Source organism: Hippocampus zosterae, chromosome 12 (assembly GCF_025434085.1).
Source record: "Hippocampus zosterae strain Florida chromosome 12, ASM2543408v3, whole genome shotgun sequence".
NCBI lineage: Eukaryota > Metazoa > Chordata > Actinopteri > Syngnathiformes > Syngnathidae > Hippocampus > Hippocampus zosterae.
Genome location: NC_067462.1, coordinates 20,354,542 through 20,373,784, shown reverse-complemented (window position 1 = coordinate 20,373,784; position 19,243 = coordinate 20,354,542). Strand labels below are relative to the sequence as shown.

The window sequence follows — 19,243 nt, the reverse complement described above, 5'->3', positions numbered from 1 at the left end:
GGGAAGGGCGAGTAAATTGCCATTAGAGTTTCCAATGAAAAAGTCTATTGCAGCACAGAGATTATACAATAAGGATGATAATGAAAGAAAACCATCATTTTGAAGTGTTTGTGGACATGCCGATGAAGTTTCAATCAATTTGTACAATGCAGAAGAATATTATCCATCCAAACCAGTAAAATGTGTGCCCCCGAAAAATGAATGGATGGCACAACACACACACACACACACACACACACACACACACACACACACACACACACATTAGAGTGTTGATTGACTTTTTGGAACAGTTCCACGCAATTTCCTAAAATTAAATTTACATCAATCGTAAACAAGCAGGAGCGTTCTGGACCTTGCACCGCGCAGCCCACTGACACCCACTCCTGCCTCCTGTTGCTAGCTCTGACTTTTGCACACTGATGATAGCACAATGTGGCATTTGTGACTCTATTTTAATGTGGATGTTGTGCAGGTTTGACAAAGATGTCTTCCTCTGAGAATGGACGAGATTTGCTGGCCCCACATCCTTTCTGATATCCTTTTACTGTGATAACCCCTCAACCCTTGGGGGTCATTAAAAAACTCCAGAATGGTCCGTCTGGCTCCCAGCCCATTTCACATTGCTTGTTTTCCTTCCAAATTGCTATATTTATCAGGGACAAGATGCCAAGGCCAAGTCCAAGCATACATATTCCTCACAGTTCACACCAATATCCCATTCCATCCCAGTTGTAGGTCTTAAATGCGGTTATTTTTTGCATTTTCAAAAACACAGCATAGATGAAAAGGAAAGCAAACAAAATAAAGAGCTCGGATTGCGACATTCATTGCCATGATGTGGCCCGAGTAACACAGTGGTCAGTTGGTTAGCACGTCCACCTCACCGTACAGAGGTGCAAGGGTTTGATTCCACCTGTATGGAGTTTGCATGTTCTCCCCATTACTCGGGTTTGTGTGCATCAACATGTGATATAGCTACCAACCAAGAAACGAATAAACACAGCTTCAAAGCAAAAATGCACAACATCAAGCAAGAGTTCCCTTTTTTTGTGCCTTGCTAAGCCATTTTGCATTGGATTGGGCTTTTGGGCCCAACCTCGCAGCAATGATTCTTCATTTAAGTGGGTATTGATTTTCTTCTTTGCGAGGTGCAGATTTGCACAATCAAGAAAGACAATCCAACTGAATGGTAAACACATCAAAACAGCTCATTATGGTATTTGGGATGAATACTCTGCCCCCCCCCCCCCCCCAAAAAAAGGTCAACAGTTGATCATCGGATGTTAATTTCAACACCGGTAGACCTCACAATCTGTGTTATGTCCTGCGTTACCTACCCCAAATGTAAATGCTGAGTGGGATACAACAACAATTCTAAATACGACAGTAAAATAATGTTTTTTTTTAAGATAGTAAAGACAAGAAAAGTGGTAGTTTCTCAGGTGTGCACCGAGTCACGTGACTCACCTCGCGGACAAGAAGCAGAAACATCCTTCTCGGGAATGCCAATCTGTACAACATTGCTGCTTGTTGGGCTCGATATCAATGGGTCTTTACTGGTCCGTCAGTGTTGGAGTTCAAGGAACGTGTGACAATAATATCGCACATTTTACATAAGGAGTAAGGAGTTGTCATTTTATGAGTCACCGAGTTCAGTAATGCGTTAAGATTCGAGCTGGCACGCAGAAGGACATCTTGAATAAACACTCTAGGGGCAGCCTATAAAGGAAAGACAACACTTTTAAAAGACTAGAAGATGATGTGTTGAAAACAATGGAAAAATACATTTTGGTTTGGAGAAAGCAAGATGGGGCGGCCCGGTGGCCTACTGATCAGCGTGTTGACCTCACAGTGCAGAGGTCGTGGGTTTGATCCCGGCTCCAGCCTTACTGTGTGGAGTTTGCATATTCTCCCGTGCCTGCGTGGGTTTTCTCTGGGTACTCGGGTTTCTTCCCACATTGCAAAAATATGCATTGCATGTTAATGGCACACTGAAATTGTCCCTACGTGTGAGTGAGCGTGGATGGTTGTTCGTCTCTGTGTGCCCTGCAATTGGCTGGCACCCAGTTCAGAGTGTCCCCCAGACAGCTGGCACAGGCTCCAGCAAGCCCGTGGCCCTCGTGAGGCTAAGCGGATCAGAAAATGGATGAATGATTTCTTTGCCCCTTGTAGGTTTTAGTTTCTTCAAGTGGAAGGGTACCAACAATTTTGTCCGTTTTATATCGTATGATTATGTAGATTTTCATTCAAGTGCCAGCATCACAGAGATACAACGATAATCAAAACCCTAATCGCTCATCTGTTCCAACTGTGAAAATGTGAAAATTGTTTTACACTCATAAAATGTTGCTGTGAAGAAATTCATGTTTATCAGAGACAGATGCGTGACAATATGGTTTATTTGATCTTTGTGGGGGCTCCACACTTTGGAATTAACTTGTCACTGCATTTACACCACAAATCTCGGGCCTCAGCAGAGCAATTCAAATGCACCGGCTGTTGTTGTGGAGCTCTGCTGACGTCAATCTTCCAACAGATTTGCCTGACTAACATGTTTCCTGATGTTCCTACAGGCTTCAGATCATGATTTACAGTGTAAATCACACCTGACACATCCTTAAGGCATGGTTCAGGGCAAATTCCCAAAGAAGAGAAAAGGTGTCATCAAACACAATAATGCATTTACTTTTTATTGCCATAATTGTGGTTGTACGCTTATGCCTGTGAGCACATTTCCCATTCAACAATTCAGTGGCACGAATCCAAGAATAACCAAGTCTATTACTCGTAGAAACATATTTTTGAGTTGCAATGACTGTATTCCACTATCACATGGCTTCCAGGTTGTCTCTTTTAGTTTGTTAGGTACTGTTTATTCCTAGGTTAATCAATTCTCTCCACAGGTACACTATCCCCAAACAAGGAAAAACTGGATTTCTTAAGCCTGCTTGGATTGGGATCAGTTGCTCTAGCAAAATGACAATTGAAGTTTATGTTTGATATTTGAGTATTTATCTGCCAGTGCAAGTGATACTCTCTGTCAACCGCACCCAAAGTCTGACGTGAGATGTGTGATAATGCTTTGCCACCTAAAATGGGACACTTTGACACTTTTAGAGTGCTAAAAGCCAAGTTGTCAGGTGATGACTGAAGCACGACACACCATGCTGGAGTTGCAAAAAATGTTTTTGTTTGGTCATTTTTGTAAGAAACCCAGTAAAAATGCGGCATCATTTTTCTTGTCCTAAGGAAATTTTGAACATGTTCAAGAGTAGTTTTGAACAATGGCGCAATAGTACTGTCTGTTGGGCAGTGACAAATTGATCTTGGGCAGATCTTTGCTGTCTTAAGTCATATTAGTTCGACCAGTTCATTTTATGTCAGTCACAAAGAGAGCTGAGATAGGCACCGTTACGCCCGCGACCCTTGTGACGATAAGCGAATTAGAAGACGGATGGATGGATGGAACTTGGTGAGTTTGCTGTTTTACACAGTTGAAAACAGATAATTTAACTACCTAATCATTAAAACTCCATATCATGTTTACATCTTGACAGTACTTTGAAGTATAAATGTGTGGGACAATTGGTCACTCATCATTGTAGTTCCTGCAATGTCACATGGGGGGCACGGCCAATCGGGTTCATTAACATGTTTTGGTTCAAGCAGATGTAGGCAGCTTAAGTGACAAGCTGCCGACTCATTCCATCTTATTTACGTTACTTTTGTCACGTTTCGCGTGATGGATGTTGTAGGACCCCAAAAAGCAGGGTGGATTGACCAAAATGCATTTAACAAAAAATACACATAGGAGTACAATGGAAAAAACACTAACTCGAAGTACTCAAAAAAATGCCTGGAAATCACGAGGAACAAACAAAAGTACAAAACTAAGACACGAAACAAAACATGACAGGAGCTCACATACTCACAGCTAGTGATGGGTCCATGAGGCCTCATGAGGCGTGTCGACACACTGACACACTGTGTTGATACTGTGCTGATACTGTGTCACTGACCACTGCCACCTGCTGGACCTTCAAGATCCCTGCATCCAACCCACTCAACAGACTGAACTGACTGATAATTTTTTTGTATATTGAACATATAAAATATACAATTCGGTAATAAATTGGCAAAAAGTGAAGGTAAGATATAAAAAAAGGAAAAGAAAATAGTCATCATCACAAATATGTGTTCAAAGGAGTAGAAAGAAGTAAAAAAATCCCTAGAGTCCTACCCCTTCTTATATATGAATTGATCATTTTTCAAAATAGAAAAGAAAGTCTACATATCAACAAATGCTTTTACCCTTATGTATGCTGTACTTATACATTTTTACAACTTTAGGTTTGTATATACAGTACATACTCATTGGAGCACAAGTATATGTCGATTTTCTCATATTCATAATGGATGCTACATTTCATTAATATATTAAATAATCTCATCAATGTATTCCTGATGTATTGCTATATTTCATGGGTGTATCGAATTTATTAGCTTAATTCTGATTTGTGTAGTTGTCTTGTACTACTCTCAAATTCATTTTTAATCTCAGCAAGAGAGTTACTCATTTTACTGGTCCGTTTCAGAATCATTCCACAGATTTACACCTATTACAGATACACTCCTTTGCGTGATGTTTGTTCGTGTTTTGGATTTTTCTGTATAGGTTAGTACCCCTTAAATTAACTTTCTCGAATTTTAGAAAGCTTCTGGATGTTTTGGCAAAGGAGGTTATTGTGTGCTTTGTACATTAATTGGGCGATTTTGAAGTCAACCAGGTCATGAGATTTCATTGTTTGATTTGATAAACAGTGGATTTGTGTGGCCCCTCCGTGAGCCGTCACCTTACCGTGGTGGAGGGGTTTGTGTGTCCCAATGATCCTAGAAGCTAAGTTGTCTGGGGCTTTATGCCCCTGGCAGGGTCACCCATGGCAAACAGGTTCTAGGTGAGGGGCCAGACAAAGCACGGCTCAAAAGACCCCTTATGATGAGTAAAATTAATGGATCTCAGTTTCCCTTGCCCGGACGCGGGTCACCGGGGCCCCCCCTCTGGAGCCAGGCCTGGAGGTGGGGCTCGTTGGCAGGCGCCTGGTGGCCGGGCTTACACCCATGGGGCCCGGCCGGGCACAGCCCGAAGAGGCAACGTGGGTCCCCCTTCCCATGGGCTCACCACCCATGAGAGGGGCCAAAGGGGTCGGGTGCAATGTGAGCTGGGCGGCAGCCAAAGGCGGGGACCCTGGCGGTCCGATCCTCGGCTGCAGAAGCTAGCTCTTGGGACATGGAATGTCACCTCTCTGGCAGGGAAGGAACCCGAGCTGGTATGTGAGGCAGAGAATTTCCGACTGGATATAGTCGGACTTGCCTCCACACACATCCTGGGTTCTGGTACCAGTTCTCTCGAGAGGGGTTGGACTCTCTTCCACTCTGGATATGCTCACGGTGAGATGCGCAGAGCAGGTGTGGGCATACTCATTGCCCCCCGGCTCAGTGCCTGTACATTGGGGTTCACACCGGTAGACGAGAGGGTTGCCTCCCTCCGCCTTCGGGTGGGTGGACGGGTCCTGACTGTTGTTTGTGCATATGCACCAAACAGCAGCTCAGCATACCCACCCTTTTTGGAGTCCTTGGAGGGTGTGCTGGACTCCTGCTGGGGACTCCCTTGTTCTACTGGGGGACTTCAATGCTCACGTGGGCAATGACAGTGATACCTGGAGGGGCGTGATTGGGAGGAACGGCCCCCCTGATCAAAACCCGAGTGGTGTTTTGTTATTGGACTTCTGTGCTCGTCACGGATTGTCCATAACGAACACTTTGTTCAAACATAAGGGTGTCCATATGTGCACTTGGCACCAGGACACCCTAGGCCGCAGTTCGATGATCGACTTTGTAGTTGTATCATCGGATTTGCGGCCGCATGTTCTGGACACTCGTGTGAAGAGAGGGGCGGAGCTGTCAACTGATCACCACCTGGTGGTGAGTAGGCTCCGATGGTGGGGGAAGATGCCGGTCCGTCCTGGCAGACCCAAACGTATAGTGAGGGTTTGTTGGGAGCGTCTGGCGGAATCCCCTGTCAGAAGGAGTTTCAACTCCCACCTCCGACAGAGCTTTTCCCATGTTCCGCGGGAGGCGGGGGACATTGAGCCCGAGTGGACCATGTTCCGTGCCTCTATTGTTGAGGCGGCCAATCTGAGTTATGGCCGTAAGGTGGTTGGTGCCTGTCGTGGCGGCAATCCCCGTACTCGCTGGTGGACACCAGCAGTAAGGGATGCCGTCAAGCTGAAGAAGGAGTCCTATCGAGCCTTTATGGCCTGTGGGACCCCAGAGGCAGCTGACGGGTATCGACTGGCCAAGCGGACCGCGGCTTCGGTGGTCGCCGAGGCAAAAACCAGAGCATGGGAGGAGTTCGGTGAGGCCATGGAAGCCGACTTCCGGACGGCTTCGAGGAAATTCTGGTCCACCATCCGACGTCTCAGGAGGGGGAAGCAGTGCACCACTAACACTGTGTACAGTGGGGATGGGGCGCTGCTGACTTCGACTCGGGACGTTGTGAACCGGTGGGCAGAGTACTTCGAAGACCTCCTCAACTCCACCAACACGCCTTCCTTGGAGGAAGCAGAGCCTGGGGACTCTGAGGTGGGCTCTCCTAGCTCTGTGGTTGAAGTCACCGATGTGGTTAAAAAGCTCCTCGGTGGCAAGGCCCCAGGGGTGGATGAGATCCGCCCGGAGTTCCTCAAGGCTCTGGATGTTGTGGGGCTGTCCTGGTTGACACGCCTCTGCAACATCGCGTGGTCAACAGGGAGAGTGCCTCTGGATTGGCAGACCAGGGTGGTAGTCCCTCTTTTTAAAAAGGGGGACCGGAGGGTGTGTTCCAACTACAGAGGGATCACACTCCTCAGCCTCCCTGGTAAGGTCTATTCAGGGGTGCTGGAGAGGAGGGTCCGTCAGGAAGTCGAGCCTCAGATTGAGGAGGAGCAGTGTGGTTTTCGTCCCGGCCGTGGAACAGTGGACCAGCTCTACACCCTTAACGGGGTCCTTGAGGGTATGTGGGAATTCGCCCAACCAGTCTACATGTGTTTTGTGGACTTGGAGAAGGCGTTTGACCGTGTCCCTCGGGGAGTTCTGTGGGGGGTGCTTCGTGGGTATGGGGTACCGAACCCCCTGATACGGGCTGTTCGGTCACTATACCACCGATGTCAGAGTTTGGTTCGCATTGCCGGCAGTAAGTCGGAATCATTTCCAGTGGGGGTAGGACTCGGCCAAGGCTGCCCTTTGTCGCCGATTCTGTTCATAACCTTTATGGACAGAATTTCTAGGCGCAGCCGAAGCGTTGAGGGGGTCCGTTTTGGGGGCCTCGGTATTACATCCCTGCTTTTTGCAGATGATGTGGTGCTGTTGGCTCCTTCAAGCGGGGCTCTCCAACTCTCACTGGAGCGTTTCGCAGCCGAGTGTGAAGCGGTTGGGATGAAAATCAGCACCTCCAAATCTGAAACCATGGTCCTCAGTCGGAAAAGGGTGGAGTGCCTCCTCCGGGTCGGGGAGGAGATCTTACCCCAAGTGGAGGAGTTCAAGTATCTTGGGGTCTTGTTCACGAGTGGGGGTAGGAGGGAGCGGGAGATCGACAGGCGGATCGGTGCAGCGTCTGCTGTGATGCGGACGTTGTATCGGTCTGTCGTGGTGAAGAAGGAGCTGAGCCAAAGGGCGAAGCTCTCAATTTACCGGTCGATCTACGTCCCAACCCTCACCTATGGTCACGAGCTATGGGTCATGACCGAAAGAACGAGATCCCGGATACAAGCGGCTGAAATGAGTTTTCTCCGCAGGGTGTCCGGGCTCTCCCTTAGAGATAAGGTGAGAAGCTCAGTCATACGGGAGGGGCTCAGAGTCGAGCCGCTTCTCCTCCACATCGAGAGGAGCCAGATGAGGTGGCTTGGGCATCTGATTCGGATGCCTCCTGAGCGCCTCCCCGGTGAGGTGTTCCGGTCATGTCCCACCGGGAGGAGACCCCGAGGAAGACCCAGGACACGCTGGAGAGACTATGTCACCCAGCTTGCCTGGGAACGACTCGGGATCCCCCGGGGAGAGCTGGAAGAAGTAGCTAGGGAGAGGGAAGTCTGGGCTTCCCTGCTAAAGCTGTTGCCCCCGCGACCCGGCCCCGGATAAGCGGTAGATGATGGATGGATGGATGGATGGATTTGTGGGTTCCGTCTATTTGGAGCCAGTGATTGTTCTGATTGCTTTGTATTGTAGTTTTAAAACAGTGTTTTACTGGCATTTCCCCATATTTCCACACAATAGGTCAAATATGGAAGTAATAAAAGTGTGTACAAGGATTTCTTATTCAGCACATCCTTAGTTTTGGGAGGATCCCTATGGTTTGGGATATTTTTCTTTTATTATCTATTATGTAGCTGCCAGCACGGTTTTGCATCTACAACTGTTCCAAGACATTTTCATAAGGTCATTCATCGATTTGAAGAAGTGTATACAATATCATTCACATCCATGCATTCATTTTGCAACATTCAATGTGTTCAAATAATGTGAAGATCATTTGAATGAGGATGCTTGTGGGCTTTGATTTCACATTTTTATTGAGAAAAATAAGATGCTCCAATGTTTTAAACTTCAGCCTGTTGCGTCTTTTACAAGCAATTTCTCCTGCTGTGAAGAACACACGCTCACAAGGGACGGACGGATGAGGCTGGCGTACAAAGGAACTCCTTTGCGAGGTGGGAGAGGTTTGGGAAAGAAGTGTGTTGGTCCTTCCAGTACAGCTGCTTCCTGGAACCTTGATTGTCAAACATGGAGTGGAGAGTCAACCAATAATTACTGAATGTCAATTAATCATCAACATAGCAACCGTGAAAAGATGAGAACGTTTGTATACCTGGCGTAATACCGGGTGTATCGCGAACTTCATTCTCATGCTTGGCCCGATAATGCCTCAGCATGGTGGTGGTGCTTCTGTTGGCGAATTGACTTGGCAAATTCGACATTTCACCTGTAATGAAATGTGAATAAGAAGTAACTAAGAGTTACCTTGAAATGTATTCGGATTGGAATGGTACAACACGTCAATAATCTGAGAGGCACTCGGCGAGTGCCTCTCGCCGAGAGGCTCTCGGCGACAGAAGGCGATTTGAATAAATAAATAAATAATACCTTATTCTCCAGGACATCAAAATGGTCCCACACGGCGGATGATTTGCGTCTCTGCTCCATAATCGGCAAGGAAGGCAAGGCACGAACACGAAGTCTGCACTGACACGAGCTTCGACAAGTGAGCGGGAGTGAGGTCTGGCTTGTTTCGGCAGGTGTTCCTTATAAACACTGTGTGGCGGGCTTTTGCACTGAGTCGACGCCCCCTGGACTAAGTGGCGCAGCCTGTACTGTGCCAAGCAGCCGATGCAGTCTAAACTGCACCGGTGCAGTTCACGTGTCAATTAGCAGCCTGGACTGTGTCAACGCAGCCGATGTGTCAATTAGCAGCCTGGACTGTGTCAACGCAGCCGGTGTGTCAATTAGAAGCCTGGACTGTGTCAACGCAGTTCACGTGTCAATCACGTGACTTAATGAGCCAGCACATGCATCGACACGTGGTTTGCTCTGTGAGCCCGGCGCATGTGTCAATGCATCGGTGTCGCTGGACCCATCACTACTCACAGCTCACAATGACCCAACAAATACTGGCAGGAACTCAGGGAACTAAATACAAGCTAAGTGACGAGACAACGAGAAACACCTGGACAACACACAAAGGGTTGAGGGAGATAATTGGTTATACAGAAGGAACACTGATAACGAGAACAGGTGGCGAAAAAAAGGGCACATGAAGAATCAAAACCGAACATAACCAGATCGAAATTGCTGATTCTTCTTTTAGCCAATCATATTCTAGATTCACCTGCAAAAACCCATCCTGCAGGCCCCATGATCAGTGTCGGAAGACAAATGTAACTGTGTTTTTTTTGGGTAATATCTTCAAATACATGAAATGCTCTTTAATGCCTCACATCGGCCTCCTTCCGATCGTGCGTGTGGATGAGAGTGCAAAAGTGACTATACAGCCAATCGTCTGTGACTCTGCAGAGGTGTTTTTAGGATCTGTTTAAGAACACGCTCTGCAGTGTGAAATTAACCCGAGTTATACAGTGTTTTTTTGGGCAGAGGATGGTTATTTGACCACAAATGTTATTACTCTGGGTTTTCATGATAACGTGAATACAATTAGAATTGAGAAGGATTCGTTCGCTGTTTTTGGTGTGACTGACCTGTTTGTATTATTGACTTTGTGGGTAGTTTTCACACAAAAATTGTGCCCTACTGCTGTTTTGTAAGAGCTGTCAGAAATAATTTAAAGTTTTGAATTGAAAATTTCTAACATGTACAGTATTTAAGGTTGTGAGGCATGGGATGCACTGTATAAGATAAGATAAGATAAGATATCCTTTATTCGTCCCACACTGGGGAAATTTACAGTCTCCAGCAGCAAGAATGTATGTAGAAAGAAGAAAGGAGACAGAGAAAAAAAACAACAAACATCTTTCAATTAAATACAATATGAACACAAATGGATAAATCGCAGTGAGTATAGTGTTGGTATGAAGATTCATTACATTCGTGTTGATCTAAACCGTCAGAAGTCTCCTTATTATTGCTCTGTCAACACTACATTTTGTTGCTATAACACACTCTGGGATGTTGAACATTAAACATTTTCGTAACACTTCATACTAACATTTATTAAATTAACACGGGGCAGTGTGGATGCATATAGACATTTTGCTGGTATTAAAATTAACACCATAGATGTTGAAATAACACCAGCAAATTTGCTGTGCTGAACAATCCATCCATCCATTATCTGTCGCGGGCTGGGGCCATCACAGCCATCTTTGGGCAGTAGGCACTGTCCACCCTGGACAAAGCACCTCATTGATGACTGTTCTAGCAACGATATTGCAAATGAGACGAGGACACTGCAAAACTACCAAGACCTGGCCGCCCGTCTGAACTGTAAGCCCAAACAAGGAGCGCAGAGATCAAGCGATCCAGCCAAGGGGCCCATGATCACTCTGAACGAACTGCAGAGATCCACAGCTGAGGTGTGGGAATCTTACTCCCCACAAATTTGTCTTTTTGGAAGAAAGACATATCTCAAAGATTATCTTAAAAATTGATGTTTTAAGTGTCGAGCCACCTGGGAGAGACACCAAACATGTGTAGGACGGTGCTATCATCAAATAAAACCAAAAGTGAGCTTTTTGGGCTGAATGCAAAACATTACATTTGGTGTAAAAGTAACACAAATATTTGTGCACTGCACAATTGTGTCTCACTTCAGTGTTGATTCTTCACAAAAAAACAAACACCAAAAAAAATCTAATTTTATGCCTTCATGTTTGAAGCTTGAAATGTGGCAAAAGGTCCAAAAGTTCAAGGGGGCAGGACACATTCGCTAGCCACTGTATGCTTGAAAGTGTTAATTTCAGTCTGCCAAAGAACAAGATTTTTTTTTTTAAAGTTGGCATTTTTAGTACATAATTACAGTACTGCGTTGTGAAAATATGAGCCATGCCACAGCCGCTGTTCATACATTGTAGCAGCATCAGACTACGTTTATGAACTCCCAAATAAGGTCACGGCGGGTTCACGTTTAAGGGAAGGAGACTTGCTATTAATTGACAAAAACACAATCTCATGAAAAGGTTGCCACAACTACGGCTGAGGTCACAGTAGCTCAGAGAACAACATAAGTAGTAAGCTTTAGGAAATGGGGTTACTTACTGAGTTCTTAGACGTTTCTGACATACGACTTAATAACAATGCTAACGAGACACAAGCAGAGGGTTTTATTTTCACAGTATGCAGCAGATGTACAGCAATACCTTCATAATAATACCTTGGAAGAAAACTGTTTATTCATTCCATGTTGTGGGATCAGTGGGCGTCCATTCTTTGTGCCAGTTATAACAGGAAAAGGAAAAATATAAAAAGCCTAAAGGAGAAGCTGACCAAGAACTAAGGCGAGGTCATATCCTCCCAGCACTCCATCTTGAAGACATAAGCTTTTAGTCAAAAGATCCCCCGGACTTCAATGGAACGGCAGCATTCCTCAACATCCCTCTCATGACGGGGCTCTCAGATCAGCCGGCTGCTATTGTGGCTGGCAAGAGAGGATAACCTAAGAGAGGTCATGATCCGGGTTTGAGACTGACCCTGGACTCCCCCAAGGAGGGCCACAATGCTGGTATTCATAGCACACATCCCTCAGGCAAGATGATCGTAATTCTTCTCTCCTTTGTAGGAGCTCACAATGTTCTGCAGTTGCCGCAGGATGGCCCCGAGGTACGTAGGGGCATTAGGTGACACCCACCCACACCCCCCGCCCCCAACTCAGACACCAGTCGCATCCCTCTGATCTTGTTCTGCATACAGCTCAATAGAGGAAATCTTTGATGAAAAGGAAATTTAGCCAAGCCAAGGGAGAAAGTCACAGAAAGCTTAGTGTGTGATTCACTTGATTATGATGACCTGCCCTCTGAGGTCAAAGAGCAGGACATTACACACTCCTTTCTAATAGTATGGCTTACAGGACTGCCGTAATTGTATGGACATCGTGTTTTCATACTGTATGTACATTCTGATTTGAACAATGAATCGACTTTTTACTCGGTGTGTCCTTAATCTTTACTTGTACTACTAATACTCAAGAACTAATAGGCGGCTTTTTGACTTTCCATATCCCATTTGCTTTGTTGTTGGGTCCATTGCGGGTGTCCGTCTTTCATTGAGTTGATCCTGTGCCCCATGCGTTGTTTTGTCTTGGACTTGATTCGGTTTCCGGGGCATTTGACTTGGACTTGTCTCGGACGGGGCCATTGGACTCGCAAAATATTTTTAGCACTTAACTGGCTACAACTATATTTTTATTGCAGAAAATTAACGTCCTCCTTCAAGAGAAACTTGAAATAAATGTTTTCGATCAGGGGTGCCCAAACTTTTTGGATCGAAGATCTACTTTTTGATCAACTAACCTCACGGGATCTACCATTACCGGCGCGCGCGCGCACACACACACACGAATTTAAGATTTACCTGCTTTATTTTATTTTTTAAATATTTTTTTAGTGAAAATGAAACTGATACAATGATTAGTGTGTAGTGTATATTAACACAAAAAATATATTACTAACATGTACAAAGACACACAAATGGTTGTTTGTTTTTTTTCTTCTCGACACTCCTCGGATCTACTTGGGACCTGTCTTAGATCTACCGGTAGATCAGGATCTACCTAATGGGCACCCCTGTTTTAGATGATCAAAATAGACAGGATTAATGAACTTGACTGCAAGGATATTGGGGACTCAGAGTCTCATTCGAAAATGGAATAAATTATTTTTTCCCTCAGAATTCTACATATAACATCCTGTCATGATGTTGTTTTTATTTTGCAAATCTATTATTATTATGTAAACAAATACATGTACATAACTTTTCATCGCCTTTGCCACCAAATTCGAAATTGAACTCGGGTGCATCATGTTTCCACTGATCATCCTTGAGAGGTTCCTAAGGTTTAATTGCAGTCTGCCTGTGGTAAATTCAATTGATTGGACATGATTTGGAAAGGCACACACCTGGTCTATATAAGGTCCCACAAGTGACAGTGCAGGTCAAGACAAACCAGGCATGAAATCAAAATAAATGTCTGTAGACTTCTGAGACAAGATTGTCTTGTGGCACAAATGTGAGGAAGGGTATCGAAAAATATCTTCTGTTTAAAGGTTATGAGCACAGTGGCCTCCTTCATCCATAAATGGAAGAAGTTCAGAACCAGCAGGGCGCTTCGCAAAACTGGCTGCACGTCTAAACTGAGCAATCCCGGGAGAAGAGCCGATGGTCACTGTGTCAGAGCTCTAGCGGTCCTCTGTGGAGAGACAACCATCTGGAAAGACAACCATCTCTGCAGCACTCCACCGATCAGGCCTCTATGAGAGTGGCCAGACGGAAGCCACTCTAGGGTAATTGCTCGGCATAAAACTCTACTGATGTCCTGGACGCCTACTACAGTGCACTCCGCTTAATAGAACACTATTGGGCCGAAGCGCTTCTGTTCTACTAAGCGGAGTTTCTATTAACCGGAGACACTTTATTAGGTACACCTTCAGACACGTCGACGACCAAGTTATGCACGCAGAAAAACCCCTGCTGACGAGTTAGAAGAGATATTTCGACTGTGGACGTCCATATCTTTAATCAAACAACAAAACAACAACTTTAATCAACTTCAGTCAAACATCTCAAATCAAAATTTCGTTACTTTTGTCTGGAAACAGGAGTCCGTAATTTTGCGGTTGACTTCCCTCTCAATGCGCTGGATAAGAGGGAAGTCCTGGAAACCGCGGGCGTACCTTCTGAGAATCCGGCAATGCATCGTATCGTCTGAGTATGTCCTTCTTATCCGCAGGTGATAGCCCTCGTCTCTTGAATGAAGTTGAAGCCATTGTGACGTGCGTGTGTCTATGTGTGGAGTGATGCGTGCTACCTGTTACTGTATACGGCTAGAACTACCGCGTTTTCTCGCGATAGTGGTACAGTATCGCGATAGCTACACTTCGAAAACCACTAGTTTACAATCTTCATTGCTTACGGCCTGTTCTATTAAGCGGAGATCTGTTCTACTAAGCGGAGTATCTTTATAGGAAGTTGCATTAGGCAAATCCGTTCCAGAGCCTTTTGCTCTATTAAGCGGATTACTCTATTAACCGGTGTTCTATTAAGCGGAGTGCACTGTATATTGGTTCGGAACCTCCGGTGTGTGGCCTGATACCTGTCTGCAGACCACTCGATACTGGGTTGCAGTGGGGTATCAGTTGGGTCTGTGGCAGGAGACCACTGATATACTATTTCCCCACCGGTTGCCAGCCAATCGCAGGGCACACAGAGACGAACAACCATCCGCGCTCACACTCACACCTAGGGACAATTTAGAGTGTCCCATGAACCTGCCATGCCTGTTTTTGGAATGTGGGAGGAAACCGAAGTACTCGGAGAAAACCCACGCAGGCGCCAGGAGAATATGCAAACTCCACACAGGTGCAGGTTTCGATTCCGGCTCCGGCCTTCCTATTTAGAAAAAAAAAAGAACAATCAAGAAAAAAGTAGATCACCTTTAAACTACGGTGGCACATGACCTGCATCATTAATGAACTAAACATGTTTTTCAGCCGATTTGAAAAGGACACCCCCATTTCCCCCACACACCCACCTCTACCAGAAACTACTCTACCTACCCCCCCCACCCTCTTTTTCTCCACTACAGATCCACGAACAGGACGCGAGACGGCTCTTAAAGCAGCAGAAGATCAAGAAAGCTGCGGGGCCCGACAAAGTGTCCGACTCCTGCCTGAAAGTCTGCGCTGACCAGCTGGCTCCGGTCTTCACACAAATCTTCAACAGATCCCTGGAGCTGTGTGAGGTCCCATCCTGCTTCAAACAGTCTACCATCATCCCAGTTCCCAAGAAATCGGCAATATCGGAACTGAACGACTATAGGCCTGTCGCCCTGACGTCTGTGGTCATGAAGTCCTTTGAACGCCTTGTGCTGAACCACCTAAAGAACGTCACTGGACCCCTGCTGTACTCTCTCCAGTTTGCCTACTGGGCAAACAGGTCTGTGGAAGACGCAGTCAACATAGGTCTGCACTACATCCTCCAGGACCTCGACAGCACAGATTCTGTTTGTGGATTTCAGCTCTGCATTCAACACCATCATCCCGGAACTCCTCACCCCCAAACTTCTCCACCTCGGTGTGTCCTCTACTATCTGCCAGTGGATCCTCAGTTTCCTGACGGGACGGACACAACAGGTGAGACTGGGAGCAACAACATCATCAACACGCACCACCAGCACTGGAGCCCCACAGTGATGTGTCCTCTCTTCACTGCTCTTCTCCCTCTACACAAACGATTGCACCTCAACAAATCCAGCTGTCAAACTTATAAAGTTCGCAGTTGGAGCTCTGGTGCAGCCGACACAACCTCGGGCTGAACACGCTCAAGACTGTAGAGATGATCGTGGAATTCAGGAAACATTCTTCTCCATAGTTGCCCCTCACACTATCCAACTGCCCTGTGTCAACCGTCGAGACCTTCAAGTTCCTGGGAATCACAGTCTCCCAGGACGTGAAGTGGGAAGTCAACACCATCTCCATCCTGAAAAGTGCCCAGCAGAGCATGTACTTCCTGAGGCTGCTGAGGAAGCATGGCCTGCCACAGCAGGTGCTACGACAGTTCTACACGGCAGTCATCGAATCAATCCTGTGTTCTTCCATCACGGTATGGTTTGGGGCCGCCACAAAAAAGGACAAAATCCGACTTCTACGGACAGTTAGGACGGCGGGAAAAAAATCATTGGCAGCGCCCTACCCACTCTTGAGGACTTGCACACTGCAAGTATCAAGACAAGGGCACGGAAAATCCTCCTGTATCCCCCGCACCCTGCCCACCACCTTTTCCAGCTACTCCCCTCAGGCAGGCGCTACAGATGCATGCGCACCAAATCCAGTAGCCACTTAAACAGCTTCTTCTCTCTAGCCATTAACTCCCTAAACAGTCACTGACGTAGTCACTCTTTTTGTACTACAAATACTGCTACTGGTCACTCTAAAATGGTTCAATGATTTTCTGCACCAACTGTACAAACTGTCATAGTATTGTATTCTACCACTGTTCACCTTTGCTCTGCTTGATACTTTGCACATTGCCTCACAGTTGTCACTGGGTGGTACCACCGCACTACAGTTCACTTACATTACGAAATGTCCTTGCATACCTATTTGTCATGTCCTTGTTTACGATAATACTAATGCAGCGTGTTATACCGGAGACAAATTCCTTGTGTGTTCTACATACTTGGCCAAAAGATGATTCTGATTCTGATTCTAACGATCAAAGCTCTTGATATATTGATTATTGATTATTCCCATTAAAGGTTTGTTTGATCTGCATTCCATCGATGGCATTGTCGAAGAATGGGAATCTGAAGCGCCAGAGGCAGCATTTTAAAATTGCTACACGTGAGCAATGATCATGTTGTTTCTGCCCTTAACATGCCACAAAATTGGGTCCGTGCCTCCCCGTGTCAGGTATCCCACCAAGGTCGGCAGTGCTTTCCTTTTTACAGGAGCCCCAGTCTTGTCTTGTACCATGTTGATTGTATTTCGTTCATGGCAGGGTCCATTATGGGTGTTGCTTATCGTGGATGTGTGTGTGTGTGTGAACGTGTGTTACTGGTATTTAATGCGCTGTGAATGAAGAGATACATGTATAAATACATATTGTATTTTCAGGACCAAAAGGCACACTTAAAAATTTTACATTTCTCCAAAATTGATGGGGTGCTGAAAATTGCAGGTTGCCTTGGGTATGCACCAAGTCCCAAAATCTGTGAATGCAATTTTTGGAACAATTCCAATGCTTCATCTTAAAATTTTCTTTAGCATAACCAAAAAAAAAAAAATCCTGGAGATCTACGTAATGCCTTTCTATCTCAAACAAAATAGTACCAGTTTGGACAGGCCAAGCTGAGAAAAAAAACAAGGTACCGGTAGTTATCAATTACAGCATTTTACTTTAACTGACACTAAATTCCTTTTCAACATTTCAGTACACCCGTTTCCGAGCTACTCTTGAATGTGTTTAAGATATCCTTTATTTGTCCCACACTGGGGAAATTTACAGCCTCCAGCAGCAAGAATGTAGGTAGAAATCACCCATTTGTGATTGCACCAGCTATATCTCGACGCTCCGGCAGTCAACTCACTGCCGGCGTATTCCACGCTGTGTCATTGCTGTTGCCCATTCCTTCTCGGCTAAACACTGCTTTAAAGACTATTGACAATTGTTGCGTTCCTTGATATTCTCTCATGTGTTAATAAAGTATTTTGCCTAATCTTTCTCCTTGCCGTTTTTTCGCAAGCATTTTCTGTTGTCTCGTTATAATTATTTCCTTGTTCTCTTTTTTAACCAGCGTTTTCTGTTGTCCGTTTAGACGTGGTTGTTTTTGTTGTAATAAATATTATTTTTGTGACAAAGTTCCTTTCTGTGCCTGTTATTTTGGTGATCCACTTATTTCCAGTTTGTTGCGCACGAAGCGATTACTCTGTCGCTTCGAGCGCAACGTGACAAAACCAGTATCACACTTGTCCCTAACTTAAGATAAGTAGTTCCCCAATACGTGTGTTTTGCAAAAGTAAATCAATAAATAAAATAATTGATCCAAAAAAGCGGGTTTAATTCACTAGAGATTTCTGATATGGGTAAAATGAAGCTTGCGTTTGAAAGTATTCGTTGAGGATTTTATGCAATTTTTTGTTATAAATCTTAAAAAATTTACTTGACGAGGAGGCATTTTGTTCAGTTCGATGTATGCCACTGACGCGATTGTTACTTGTTTGGAACTATTTTGTGTGGAAGGTTACCGTGTTCCGTGTCCATATAAATAATGGGGTTGGAGCTTCTCTGTGTTTGTCTGACAGTGACGGTGCGCTGATGCACGTCGAGAGTTCAGCGGTGCAGTCGTAGCGACCATACTGAAAATAAAACGTCTCCGGTGTTGTCATCTGAAATGATGTCTACACAAAACCGTAGAGAGACTTCCGCGCAAGAAGGACCAACAGAATCAACATAGCCTGACTGCTGTGTTCAAAGCAAACTTGAGAAAAACGAAGTATGCAACAATGGCTTAAATCCACTATAGGCTGAGTACTAGTTTACCTTAGATGTGCACTTTATAATGTTATATTGTTTTGATTCCATAAAAAGAGCTGTTAATGCAGCTGTTGTGTGACAAAATATTGTTTTCACTGTTGTTGATAGACAGTAATATTGTGTGAGAGATTATGTGTGAATAACTGCTCCAAGTGAAAAATGTTCATGTAAAATTGAAAATCGAAATTGTTATTTCAGTAAATATTTGCATTTTGCGCGTAGAAAACTGATTCATGATTCCATGTTGATGAGAGCATTAAAATGGGGAAAAATAGTACAAAAATATAAAAGGAAATTCAGAAACGATAAAAAATGCTTAATACGATTAATTTTTGGTGAATTTGAGTTAAGTATGACAGTTGCATTTTAAATGTGATTAAATATTTTAATCGTTTGACAGCTGTAATATATATATATATATATATATATATATATATATATATATATATATATA

The 19,243-nt window shown here is 44.9% G+C and overlaps 1 protein-coding gene and 1 long non-coding RNA gene across 2 annotated transcripts in view; both read right to left on the bottom strand.

The window, feature by feature from the left end:
- Positions 1 to 19,243, bottom strand: part of LOC127612067 (cell surface glycoprotein 1-like) — a 259,014-nt gene that overhangs the window by 75,535 nt on the left and 164,236 nt on the right. The gene's annotated exons all lie outside the window — the stretch shown is intronic.
- On the bottom strand, positions 8,525 to 9,309 carry LOC127612144 (uncharacterized). The gene is made up of 3 exons (XR_007965603.1): positions 9,175 to 9,309; positions 8,900 to 9,013; positions 8,525 to 8,800 (listed from the first exon to the last, which is right to left on the bottom strand). It is a non-coding gene; the product is annotated as an uncharacterized LOC127612144 (long non-coding RNA).